The sequence below is a fragment of the Phocoena sinus genome, chromosome 1 (genome assembly GCF_008692025.1).
Source record: "Phocoena sinus isolate mPhoSin1 chromosome 1, mPhoSin1.pri, whole genome shotgun sequence".
Lineage (NCBI taxonomy): Eukaryota > Metazoa > Chordata > Mammalia > Artiodactyla > Phocoenidae > Phocoena > Phocoena sinus.
In genome coordinates, this window is record NC_045763.1 from 85,227,262 (window position 1) to 85,239,660 (window position 12,399).

Here is a 12,399-nt window from a genome sequence, read left to right on the forward strand (position 1 = left end):
TAACCAGTGTTAGGGAAATTTTGCGTTTTAGGGCATCAACTAAACCAGGTTTTGGAAAGTGTGATCCGGGAAACTCCAGAATAAAAATCACCAGATATACTTGGTAAAAGTGTAGATTCCTGCCTCATCCTTAGACCTGCAGAATCAGAATCTTTAGAGCGATACCTGGGAATCTGCATTTAAAATAAATATCCCAAGTCTGTGCTTTTAAACTGTGATGCACATGTGAATCATGTGGGCATCATGTTGCAATTCAGATCAATGCAGATGCTGATTCAATGGGATTGGAGTGGAGGTGAGATTCTGCATTTCTAACCAGCTCTCAAGTGGCAGTGAGCAACTGTTTGTGGCCATACCTTGAACAACGAGGCTGTAGAGATTTTTTGCTCTCTGAATGTAAGAATCACTGAACTGACCTAGAATGGGGCACTGACAATAGAAAGAAGACTTTCCTTTAAAAAAGAATCCTTTAGAAGGAGAATGTGCGTTCTTCTTTGTGGAGCACCTTGTATGTAGAACTCTGGCCCTGCCCCTCTTTCTTCTGCTTCATAAAGTTTAGTCTATTCATCACTTCCACATTATTCTACCCTGATTCCTGAGCAAGTTCCAACAGAGGCAAGGGCTGTAGTAGCAGCCTCTTTCAAGCCCTTTCTGGGAAGGCCCGGCCATGACCCCTGGCATGATGGACTTCCACAATGTTGTTTTATTGAGGTGTAATCTGAGGCTTGCAAAACACAAAAGACTTCTTCATAAGATACCAGTGGTAGTGGAAGTTCTGGTGTCCATCTCCCTTCCAACCTGACAGACCTGCTGGGGTGGTATGTCCAGTGTGACTCGAGGGCCCCCAGCATTGGAATATGACTGGAAGGTTGAATAGACTGCTGCTAATAAGCAGAATCATAGAGTAAAAACTAAGATTCTCTTCTCACCTCTATTGCTGACCCCGGGAATGGGAACCTGAATGACACATTAAACGCTCTCTGCTATGACTGTGTCTAGCCTTCAATGCCCTTCATTCTCCCATAGGCCTTGCCAGCACTGTTTTGCTGCTGGCACCCCACACTTGAGATGGCTGGCCCATGCTACCATGCTGGTGAGTCTATGGTCACGGAATGTAACTTTCTGTTCTTATACAGCACCCTGGTTTTTTTGGAGACCACACCCGCTATTTTGCCCTCCATAAACTGAATTGCTAAGTGAACAAGCCAGTCGTGCTCTCTTCACATGAAAAATTCCTTGATGGTTATCAGCAGGGCTGCTGAATATGACCATGTATTGCGCAACTCCAGGGAATGTGATTCACATTTGTAAATGGCACTCCTGAGGTTCTGCAGTGTTTTTCTGATCCTAAGGCACTTGCAAAAATCATGGAATTGGGAGGCAAATCCAGATAGTAGGGGAATGTTGGTCAGAGGAAAGACAATGGGAAGAAAAGAAACATATTGTGGCTATTCAAGTTTCTGTGTAAAAGAGAAAGTGCTCCTCCCTTACAGATGGCCAAGAAATTGAGAATAAATGACAAGACTGTACTAGGACTCTTATATAAAGTCACAGAAACTTAAATCAAGCCAATTTAGACAACAGGGGAGTTTAATGGCCTATGTAATCTAAGAAAGGACTGAGCAAGGCAATGTGGGGAGGACAGTGATCCAGCTGAGCCCAGGGTTTCAAGGCTGTTAGAATTCTTCTTTTGTCTCTGAGTATTGTCTTCATTCTTTCTCTGCAGGCTTCCTTCCTCTGTGTGGTAGAAAACATGGCTTGCTGATAGCTCCTGAGTTTTGCATTTTAAATCTTCCAGTCCTAGACTCTGATTCTCTTTCTTGGTTCCAGTGTGCAAAATCCCGAGGGAAGGCTCTGGTTGGTCTGGCTTAGAACTATTGGCTGTGGCCAGGTAAGCAGGGTCAAGTAGAAAGATGGCAACTCTCCCATGGGAATCACACAGTTAAGAGTAGAGTTAGGTTTGGAAGAATTCCCAGAAGAAGAAAGTCTGCTGGGCAGGCCAAATAGTAGATGTCCACTCGGAAGCTCATTTGCCCTTCTACGTACACTGGAATCTCAGGGGGTTGCTATAAAATGTATGAAAGCCCATCTGTATTCAGCAAGAATGCAGCTCTTTTCCGGCCTGCAGTTCCACTAAAGCCTTTACCCTAATGCTGTTATAAGGGGCAGCTGTATCATAGCAATAGTTGCTTATTTATTCACTGTAGTGACACTTACATTTCACTGAGCAGCTGCTGAAGCCAAAAATGTTCAGCAAGGGCAAAATGTGATAAAAGCACAATGCAATTTGCTTGCACATTATTAAGTTTTAATTTTTGGTTCAGGAATAAATTTTGTTTTCCGTAGCTATTTTCAACTTGTTTCTACAGTTGAAAAAAGAAATGAATTGCTCCCATCCTACCAATTAAGCTGGTTAGAAAACCCTCGTAGATTTAAGACCTGAGTTAACTCTGAGTTGAAACACAGGGTTTATTCGGGTGTGGGAGTAGCGTCCAACTTGTGCTAGGGAATGAATTTACAGTGGAGTTAATTTTTCTGCATCACAATTCCTTTACCTGTAAAATGAGAATAGAATTAACACCTTGTGGTGTAGATCAAATGAGTAAATGAGCACACAGCACATGCAATGTACATCACTAAATGTTAGCGAATGCTATCCCATTGTGAATGCCATGTTTCGTCTTAAAATGAGTGATTTTTTTAGTCAACAACTTTATTTGCAAGCAGCAGACAGCCTCTCAAAAGTTAGGGTTTATTATAAGGCTACATTAGACAATGTCATGGGCAAAGAGGGCCCGAGAGTAAGTACAGGTGGGCCTCAAAGAGACAGGAGTCAGGAGTGGAGACAATCTCTCTTTCGCCAGGGCCATGTGGTTTCTTACTCCTGATTCTCTGTGTTTCTGTTCCATTTTCTTCTTCTCAGACCAGCTCCTTCTCTCTGTTCGTGCATTCTGCCCTCATGGCCCAAACTAGAAGTTACTCATCTCTTTGGTTTGGCACCAACTCCAAGCTCAAACCTATGTGGTTCTTTGTTCCCGAGCCTATCACAAAGTGATACATTCTCGGTGTCTTAGTTGGATTCTCGATAGAGACTAGCTGGCCAGCCCTTAACATTGGATGAGATGTGCCACCCTGGGACATCCACTAGCTGTGATCAAAAGACAGAAGGGTCACATAAAACCACCTGGGCCTGCCCCTTCAGCAGGGGCTAAGAACCGGGCAATTATCAGAGAGAGGACTGTGGGCCAGAAACGCATCTGAGACCATGTCTGCTCCAAATGTTATGATGAAATGATGCGTTACCAAGCCCTCTCTGATTGTAAATCCTGAGAATGGGATTGTTTAGTGCCCAGGGCTACCATGGTGGCAGGAGTGCCAAACACAGTGCTCTAGAGGTTGGTGCCAAGCCAGCCTCCAGACATAAACATTGTATGGTAGTTATATCAAGGGATGAACGTTCAGGAGAACAGCTCTTTAACTTGTTTGAGCCTCGGTTTCATCTATAAAAAGGTGACAATATCTACCTGTTAGGGTATTAGTATTAAGTGAGGAAAGGCATCTTATACCTAATCCAAGACACTTGGCACGAAGTAGGTACTCAGTAAACATTATTGCCTCTTTTTTTTTTTTTTTCCTTTTTGCTTCTGCATTGCCCACTGTGGAAACACATCCATTTAAAAGAGGCAATTGAAAAAAAAAAAAAGAGGCAATTGAAATGATTCTCCTGTTTTGTTGTACTTGAAAATAAATTCAATTATTTGTAGGTAATTGATTTAAGTGATGTCTATCCAACAGCTTACTAGATTTTTCCTGTTTCTGATGGTAAAAGGAAAATCAGAGCCACTTAATACTTTTTATTGATTTCTTGAGATAAATGCTGATGTGACTTTGCAAATACAGTTTGTGTATTGAATTTGTAATAACAGACTTTTTCAGGATCCTCTCCTAGTATACAGCTCTCTCTTTGTAAAATGGTGGTGGTGCCTCTCAGATGCAGCCTACCTAGAAGGGGAAACATTTCATAAGCTGCTTCCTGACCTCATTCAATATTTAGAAAAGGGCACCTGGTTATCTTACCTTTCTAACCCCAAATGACGTACACTCTCTTCTGGATGGAGCAGTCTTACTTCTTTCTTCCAAGGCTCACTCCTGCCTCTCTGCTGTTAAATCTCCCTTCTCCTTCCTCTGGGCTTTCTCCTGCAACTGTGCCCTTCCTTTTCTGAATCTTTAACCTCTCCCTTGGTCCACAAAGAAGTTACACTTTCCCTTATCTTAGAAAAGTCCTCTCCAACCTGCTCCCTTTTCATGCTAACCTCCTATTTCTCTCCTTCACTGCCAAACTTTCACAGAGTGTGGCATGGGTTGATTTTCACTGCTTCCTCATGCCTTAGTCACTCTTGAACCGATAAACCACAATTTCATCACTCTACAGATTCTGCTCTCCAAAGCCACGGATGGCCATCTAATCCTAAATTACATAACGTCCTAGTGTCTGATATCGTTTACTGTCCCTTATTGAGATTTGCTGCTTCCTTGGTTTCTGTACCACAAGACTTCACTGCTCATTTCCATACCTCTCTGTAGATCTCCTTTCTTCCTCTCTACCTCATATTCTATCTATTGGTTTCTCTTGTAGAACTTGACATGTTTGACTAGCTTACTTATTATCGTGTGTCTCTACTAGACTACAAGCTGCAGGAAGGCAGGGCCCGTGTCTTTCTTGTTCACCATTATAATCCAGCGATATTACCATTCTCCTGGTCTCTGAGGATAGTCCCCTCTCTCCCTCACTGTCTTCATCTAACTAGGCACAGAGGCCAGTTCTACCTCTAAAATGTCACTCAACTCGATCTCAACATTCCCATTCCCACTGCTCAGCTTGAAGCTCTCACCATGGCTCAACAGAGCTGGCTGGAAGATGAGTTGACAAATTGATACCCCTGCTTTCAGCCTGCCCTGCACACCACTCTGTCCTTGCCAAACTGGCCTTCCTAAAACATAACTTGGATTGCCTCACACCCCGCTAACGGACTTGCAATTCTTCACAGTCATTACTGAATCAAGTCTGTATTCCTTCCCCTTCTCACGCTGTTCCGTTTACCCGTTGAGTCTTCTCTCCTGCTACTCCCTGTCCTGCTGACTTGTGTGCATGCAAGAAACTGGCCGCCTTTGGGCTGCCAGAGAGGGACCAGGGAGTTACTTTCTACATCTCTAGAGTGGTGTCTGTGTCACTCTAGAGCTTCAGGACACGCCTATTCAATTGGGAAGGTGAGACAAATTTGAAAAATATTATCTATAGGACCAACTAAGGAAAAACAACAGCTAAGCACAAGCAATATACTGTCTATGTAATTCAACTTGGACTGAATATGCCTTGACTCGGCGGGCAGGATCAAATCTAAATGTCTCATGATAGAAAGGGACAGTAAAGAATAGGGGTAAACACATGGACTCTGAAGCTAAACTGATTGGATTTGAGAAGCAGTCCAGCCATTTACTAGCCATGTGACTCTGAGGAAACCACTTAATCTCTCTCTGACTCAGTTTCCTCATCTGTTAAATGGAGGTGCTGGAGTTGTTGCAAAAACTACATGAGTGAATACATATAACATGTTCAGAAGAGTACCTGTCGCAAAGTAAACACTGTATAACTTTTCGTTATTAGCGGTATTGACTCAACAAATATTCATCAAATATGTATAATGGGAAGGCACTGCATAACTATTGAATAAAGTATGAGGGAGGAAAGAAGGAAGGAAAAGGCAGAAGTTGGAAAAGAGAAGTCTAGGGTAATTCTGTTTTCTGACTTGCACGGACACTCGGTGAAATGGATACAATTAACTAAGGGAAATACAGAAAAATAAGCAGGAGGTAGCTCTGTGTGTTCAAGCTTTATGTTATAATTTCCATTGGTTTATTTCTAGACCTTTTCAGCAAGCCATTGCCTCTCAGAATGTGGAAAACACAAATGTATATTATTTTTTAAAAAAACTTTAAGGACCAAGAAGAATGTATCTTTAGGTAGATTAGAAAAAGTTTTCAGAAATGGGAAGAAGTAAATGTATAGGGGCCTTTTTCCAAATAAGCCCTAAGAGAAACCCCTGATGAAATCAGAAAATGCTACCAGAAGATGGTACAAAAATGAGTCACTCACTGAACTTTTAAAAAGTAAGGTAAGGATGTGAGCACCTGCTTTCCCTGTTTCTCCATGGACCCGACTGGGGTCACGTTCTAGGTCTGAGCTATGTAGTGTTGCTTTTTCCTTAAGTTAAAGCAGCCAGTGTTCAAAGGATAATTGACAGAACAACAGTGATGGATATGAGAAGTTTATATTGTTATTAATAATAATAACCACCACTTAGCACTTATGTGCAAGACATTGTATTAAGGACTTTACATGTAGTATTTAATTAGGTGGAATTTCATATACCTGTAGAATATTAGTGACAAGATGGAGTCTTGGAGCTAATGTGGTCCAACCCCCTCATTTTATAAAAGAGCAAACGGGAGCCGTGGAAAAGATTAGATAGATAGCTTGCTAAGAGCTCATAGTAGTTATGGTTACTAACAAGCTGGCCACATGACAAGGCTGATGAATATCCAACTGGACACTGTGAATTCACTCCAGTTCCTCAATGTTTTTTCAGGTATTGGCAAAACAAGTAATTTCTGCAGCTTGTGTTTGCCTCACAATTTAACTTACTCTGTACCTGATGATCCTTTAAAAAGACAAGGTATACTTTTCAGAAACATGGAATTACATCTTTTGTGTATTATGAACCCAACCCACTTAGGTTTTTGAAAACCATGAATATTGCATGGAGGTGAATTACCTTTTTTTGTGTTTTAATCCTCATTTATATCTCTTTTTAATATTGTACTTTAAAAATGTAGGTAGAAAAATTGTGATAACATTGTGTGTGTGTGTATGTATTGAAGAAAGGAATTTATCTAAAATTTCTACCTCCTGAAATAAGCTAATCCATTTACTCTGCACTGGGAGCCTTTTCTTCCCACTAAGTTTAAAGAAAGAAAAATCACACGATTTTGGGGGTTATTTTCCCTCTGGCTAAAAATGGCCTGGTAAATACCCTGAACAGTCCCCTCTGTCTCTGAGTCCTCTCACATGTTCCGTGTTCTGCGTCTTGAAAACCCAGACGCTCTGGGCTCCAGCTTGGTCTCTGCCTAACATCTGATTTGAAATATTGCACTGGAGCCATCTGCCATATTTGGGGAATAAAGGGCGGGGTAAGCAATGCTTTTTACAAATGTGTACAAATGGGGCAATCAAGAGAAGGATAAGATGTGGATGCCTGTTCGGTGCCAAGCCCTCCAGTCAGCTATTCAGCGGCTTCTTAGGGTATTTGTGTTCTCGGCCTCACATCAAGCCCAGCTCAGCCTGTGCATCTTACCATTTCTTGGCAGGGAGATATCTGTTATACCCTCTGACTAAACTGAACATTTTTAATGGCGAAGTGAGAATTCTGAAGTTCGAAAACAGACTGTGATGGTTTGAAAAGTTGCTATTCTTGAAAGATGCACTTGAGCTCCTCAGCACCCTTTGTGACACGCATCTCTGGAACAGCTATGATTCTTGTTTCTTTCCCTCACTGTGGACCCATTTCCAACTGAGCTGGATGTGTGCCCTTTCCAGCTCTGTTCAGGGATTTTGGTGGGCTGTTTGCAGGTTTTATTGAACATCTGTAAATCCTCAGCTGGGGTGTGCTTCCAGCTACTACTTTAATCTGTTCCTGGGATACGGCGCTCTAGGTTTTTAGCAGAGGGGGCTGGGGAGACATCTGTTCTCTGCTGCAAGTAGAGGATTGAATAGTAAACTCAGTTTTCCGTGTGCTAGGAACATGATGAGGTGCTCCTGGGAGACCTCAGTTACCTTCTTTATCACAATGTGCTCTCTTCTCTCAGAGAAGTGAAATCTTTGAGAATCGTGTTTTTCAAGTTATTGCAGATGAAGCACACAGGGCCGCATGGGGCAGGGAAACCATACATAAGTTTTTTCAAATGTTTATTCTTTCTGAGAGAGCAGCATGAGGGGAGGCATGCAGCTGTGTGGCTCACAGACACCGAATGGAGAGGTGTGGAATCAGCAGTGAGAGGGTGGGAAGGCAGCTGACAACAGCTGGGGCAGAGGGCGCAGAGGACTGGGGTGGGCGTGCGCAACAGGAAACCACACCTACCAGCATAGGTGCTGTGTGCTCTGCGCCAAACCTTCCAGTCTCACCCTTCCTGGAGGCTGGATCTGTGTGCGCTCAAGACCTGTTGAGGTGCGGGCTCGTATGTTAATTTTCCAAGGCTTTGGCTCACGTATACTTCAGCCTCTGCCCAGAGCACACCGCTTCCATCCAGGAGAAAAGCGACTTAAAACCTGCTGTCCTAGTGCTTCTCCAGGAAGCTGTCTGTGACTCTGGACTGCCTCAGATCTGTTGATTTCAACGAGACTTTTCAGCATGTTTCAGTCAGTCTCTCAGGAGTGAGTCTTTGCTGAGATTTTTTTTTTTTTTCCCCATTCCACGGAAATGTGAAATACTCCTACAATTTTTCACACAATCTGGGAAGTTCAAAGATTCTTCTCTAATCTTTGCAGACACTGATAGTCAATTTAGAACTTTAAAATCCAAAAACTCAAGTCAATAGAAAAGTTTTTCTTCAACTAAAAATATCCATTAATTGAATTCTCTGAACATTTGAGCCTCCTCCCCCTTTTCTACCCACCCATCCTACCCCACATGCCGAAAGAGTAAACAGAAGCTACTTTGTGGTGACCCTGGAGCTTTCCTGAGGTCATGTGAATATTTTAAAATGCATGTGTTAATAGGGTTTAAATTGAGGGCCTCCTCCTCTGGCTGGAGTGCCCTGAGGAATTGTCTTCCTTTTATAAGAGGAAAAAGTAATTCCTAGGAAGTCCTTTCTTTCAAAGAGCCCCAGCCTGACAGTTCAACTTAATAAATAAAAATAATAGTAACAAATGCCATTTATTGACTACTTACCATGGGCCAGACCCTTTATGAATGCTGCCTTCAATTCCCTAATATCCCTTCAAGCTATTATTATTTTCCCCATTTTGAAGAATAGAAAATTGAGGCTCAGGTTTAAGTGAGTTGATTAGGCTCATACAGCTGATGAGTGATGGAGTTGGAATTTGAACTCAACTCTATCTGAATCCAAATCTCATGATCCTTATTAATGTCTTTCTCTGGAGTTAATTATATTCTCTGAGATGACTAAGAATATTGAGCAAATTGTGTTTGAGAGACAGTGGTAATTAGCATAGTAGAGATAGTAATCACAGCATTTGCTTACTAATTACATAGTAGTGGCTTACTAATTACAAGAGGCTTTACAATGCCTTATCTTACTTAGTTCTCATAAGTCTAGAGTGTGTCTTCCTCAACCTCAACCATGGTTGAGTCACCCTAACCAAGTGACACAACTTGTTGTCCCTGGTAGGTATCAGGACACTGCAAAGTCATCTACTGAAATTGTCCAAGACTCAGGGAGCAGGAATGACTCCTTCATTCCTGACCTACTTCTGCTTGTTTCCAATCCCCTAGTCCCAACTCCAAAGGATATCCTCTTTCACTTTCACCCGGTTTTTGTCTTTTTGATTAGTTAACTGCTATTGTTTGTCCCAGCTGGACCCACAGCACCAAAGACTTTGGTTGTCATTCACTCTGATGTTATTTGGCTGCTCTGGTAGGACAGCCCACTCAGAACCAAATTAATTGGAAGGTCAGCTCAGCTGTGAAGTTGTCAGGGGGGAAACCCTACCCAGACTCAGCTTGAATTGGGAGGCTAGCCAGGTCATTTCCTAGAGTGCCCGTAATTCAGAATACTCGAATACCTGTGGGATTGAAACTATCCTTGGAAATATGATGGAGAAAAATGATATTTCTAGAACTCCTCTCAGGGAGAGAACTGTATAAATTACGAGAAAAACACAGATAAGCTGCTTTGGAGGGGAGGGTGATAAGACACCCAAGGTAAATTCTTGGGTAGCAATAGTTGGCAAGAGCTAAAAGGACAAGAAAAAGCAGAGGAGATAAAATGTGGTGGCCAGTAGCCCAAGCTGCTCTTTCTCGTCTTAGCCCTCAACGTCTGCTATGGATAATGCAGATATTAAAACAAAACAAAACAAAAAAACACCTGATTAAGGACCACCAAATTGTTAGCTTGCTAGGTCACCAATATGTCTTAGTCTGACACTGACCCCACCAGTCTCAGTACCTTGATGCTAGAAATAGGCTCCTTGACTAGTAATCGAGTACCAGCCCTTTCCTACTCTGGTGAGGTAGGTTTAGACTGGTTGTAGATATCACCGTCATCGTCATCATCATCTCAGATGAGGAGCTCTGAAAAGCTAAGTGAAATACTCAAGGTCATTCATCCAGGAAAAAGTGATGACTTCTAAAACTACATCAAGATCCTTCCATGGAAGGACACCTTGAAAGGGAAACAAATACTATTCCAAAACTCTAACAATAGTCATAGAGAACTGGAACTAGTCTTACGTGTTTTCTGTCAAATGCTACCTCTGCATTTCTTCCTAGTATGTTAGGAATGCTTATTTCTTAAACACATAATAACTTGTGTCCAGAGAAAGTGAACCATATTAGTACTTGCCTCTTGTTCTAGAACACATTCTTAGTGAATGATACTAAGAACATGTATCTTTAGTGACCCACATTTAAAGGGTGCTTTAATAGTCTTTCTTGGTAGGGCACTGCCATCATGCCTCCAGCTAGCCAAGAGTTAGGCTGGCTTCCCTTGGTTCAGGTGCATTTCCATGAAAGTATCCGAGGAGTTCTTTGGCTTAAGACTTTATAAGTTCCTAAAAAGTTGAGAGGGGAGGAAGTCAAGATGACCTAGGAAATAAACCATACATATTACATCAAAAGTGAACTTGAGTTTAATGTTAAAAAAGTTCAAACCACACACAGGCATCTCTGTGGTGTGGAAGTTCTGATCCACTCTCACCAGAGCATTCTTGAAGCTTTAAATCAGGAGTGGTTTGGGGGTTGTGATGCCCTTCTTCAATCAGTCTCGCATCTCTCCTTGGCTGCATCTCATTCACAACAGACTCCATGGGTGCGTGGTCCAGAGGCAGTGTCCTGGGACCTCCTCTAGGTGTGCTGGTCTTGGTTGTTAGCTGAGTCCTGCCCGTGGAAATCCATGTGAAATCCATGTGGACTGAGGGGCTGGTTGCAGTCACAGACCCACTGAAGGCAGTGTAACTCATGGCTTTTGTTTCTTAACCAGAAAGTGAAGCACATTTGGCTCTGGTAGAATTGGAGGGGTTGGGTGTCTTCCCTTGTTCTACCTGTTTAAAATTAACAAAGAGTAATAGTCTGGGGAAGACCCATTCAAAAAACAAAGGAAAAAAAAAAAACAAAAAAGAAAGAAAAGAAAAAATGAGGAGGCTGAGAAAGTGGGCCCAGCCCTTCCACACTTGCTTCAACCAGATTTGCTCTGTCATTATCTTTTTTATGTTCTGAAGTTCTGAATAAGATTTTCATTGAAAAAAGGAGTCTGGGGCTTCCGTGGCGGCGCAGTGGTTGAGATTCCGCCTGCCGATGCAGGGGACACGGGTTCTTTCCCCCGTCCGGGAAGATCCCACATGCCATGGAGCTGCTGGGCCCGTGAGCCGGAGCCTGTGCTCCACAACGGGAGAGGCCACAGCAGTGAGAGGCCCGTGTACCGCAAAAAAAAAAAAAAAAAAAAAAGGAGTCTGCTATAAAGTTAAAAAATTGAAAACCATTTATCTTGTTCAGTCCCTTCATTACACACATAAGTAAAATGTGCTATAAGCAGATTTTAATAGCGAAGGAATATCAGAAATACCACATATTGTCTTTCCCCGTTTTGGGATGAGTGAAATATATTATTGAGTATAATGATGACCCGTTCCTACTAAATACATATGGTCAGATATAATCTGTATTCGTACAGTCTCTCCAGAAAATATTATTGCCATCCGTTAGCAGGAGTGTTCAATCCATTTGAAAAGGATGAAGAAAATTCCTTGGGAATAATATCTTCTCCCTTAGAAGTGTTTCGTATAACTGCAAAGTTGCTGCCATATGGTTCCTGCAAAGGTTCTGCCAAATTCCCGTGGTTCTCACAAGAGCTCCTACTGCCTCTGTTCTTTTAATCTCCTGCTGCGGCTGGCAGACATGGGAGAGACAGACACGCTGCAAAGGGAAGTCGACAGAATAAAATGAAAGCCCTACAACTGTGTTTGTGTCGGTGTAGATGGGGGTCCCCCCTCCCTCAGCTTGCTCGCAGAGGTGGGCGTGAGAACCTGTAGGAATGTCTGGAAGAGATCCTGGGGAAGTCGTTTTGCCCAGAAGCTGGAGGAGAAGCAAAAGGCAAGTGTTAAGTCTC

General features: G+C 42.5%; 1 long non-coding RNA gene across 1 annotated transcript in view; it reads left to right on the top strand.

The window, feature by feature from the left end:
- The first annotated feature begins 5,135 nt into the window (after window positions 1-5,135).
- Window positions 5,136-12,399, top strand: part of LOC116741838 — a 115,519-nt gene continuing 108,255 nt past the window's right edge. The window contains exon 1 of the long non-coding RNA XR_004346289.1: window positions 5,136-5,268. This is a non-coding gene — a long non-coding RNA (uncharacterized LOC116741838). The remainder of the gene's footprint in view (window positions 5,269-12,399) is intronic.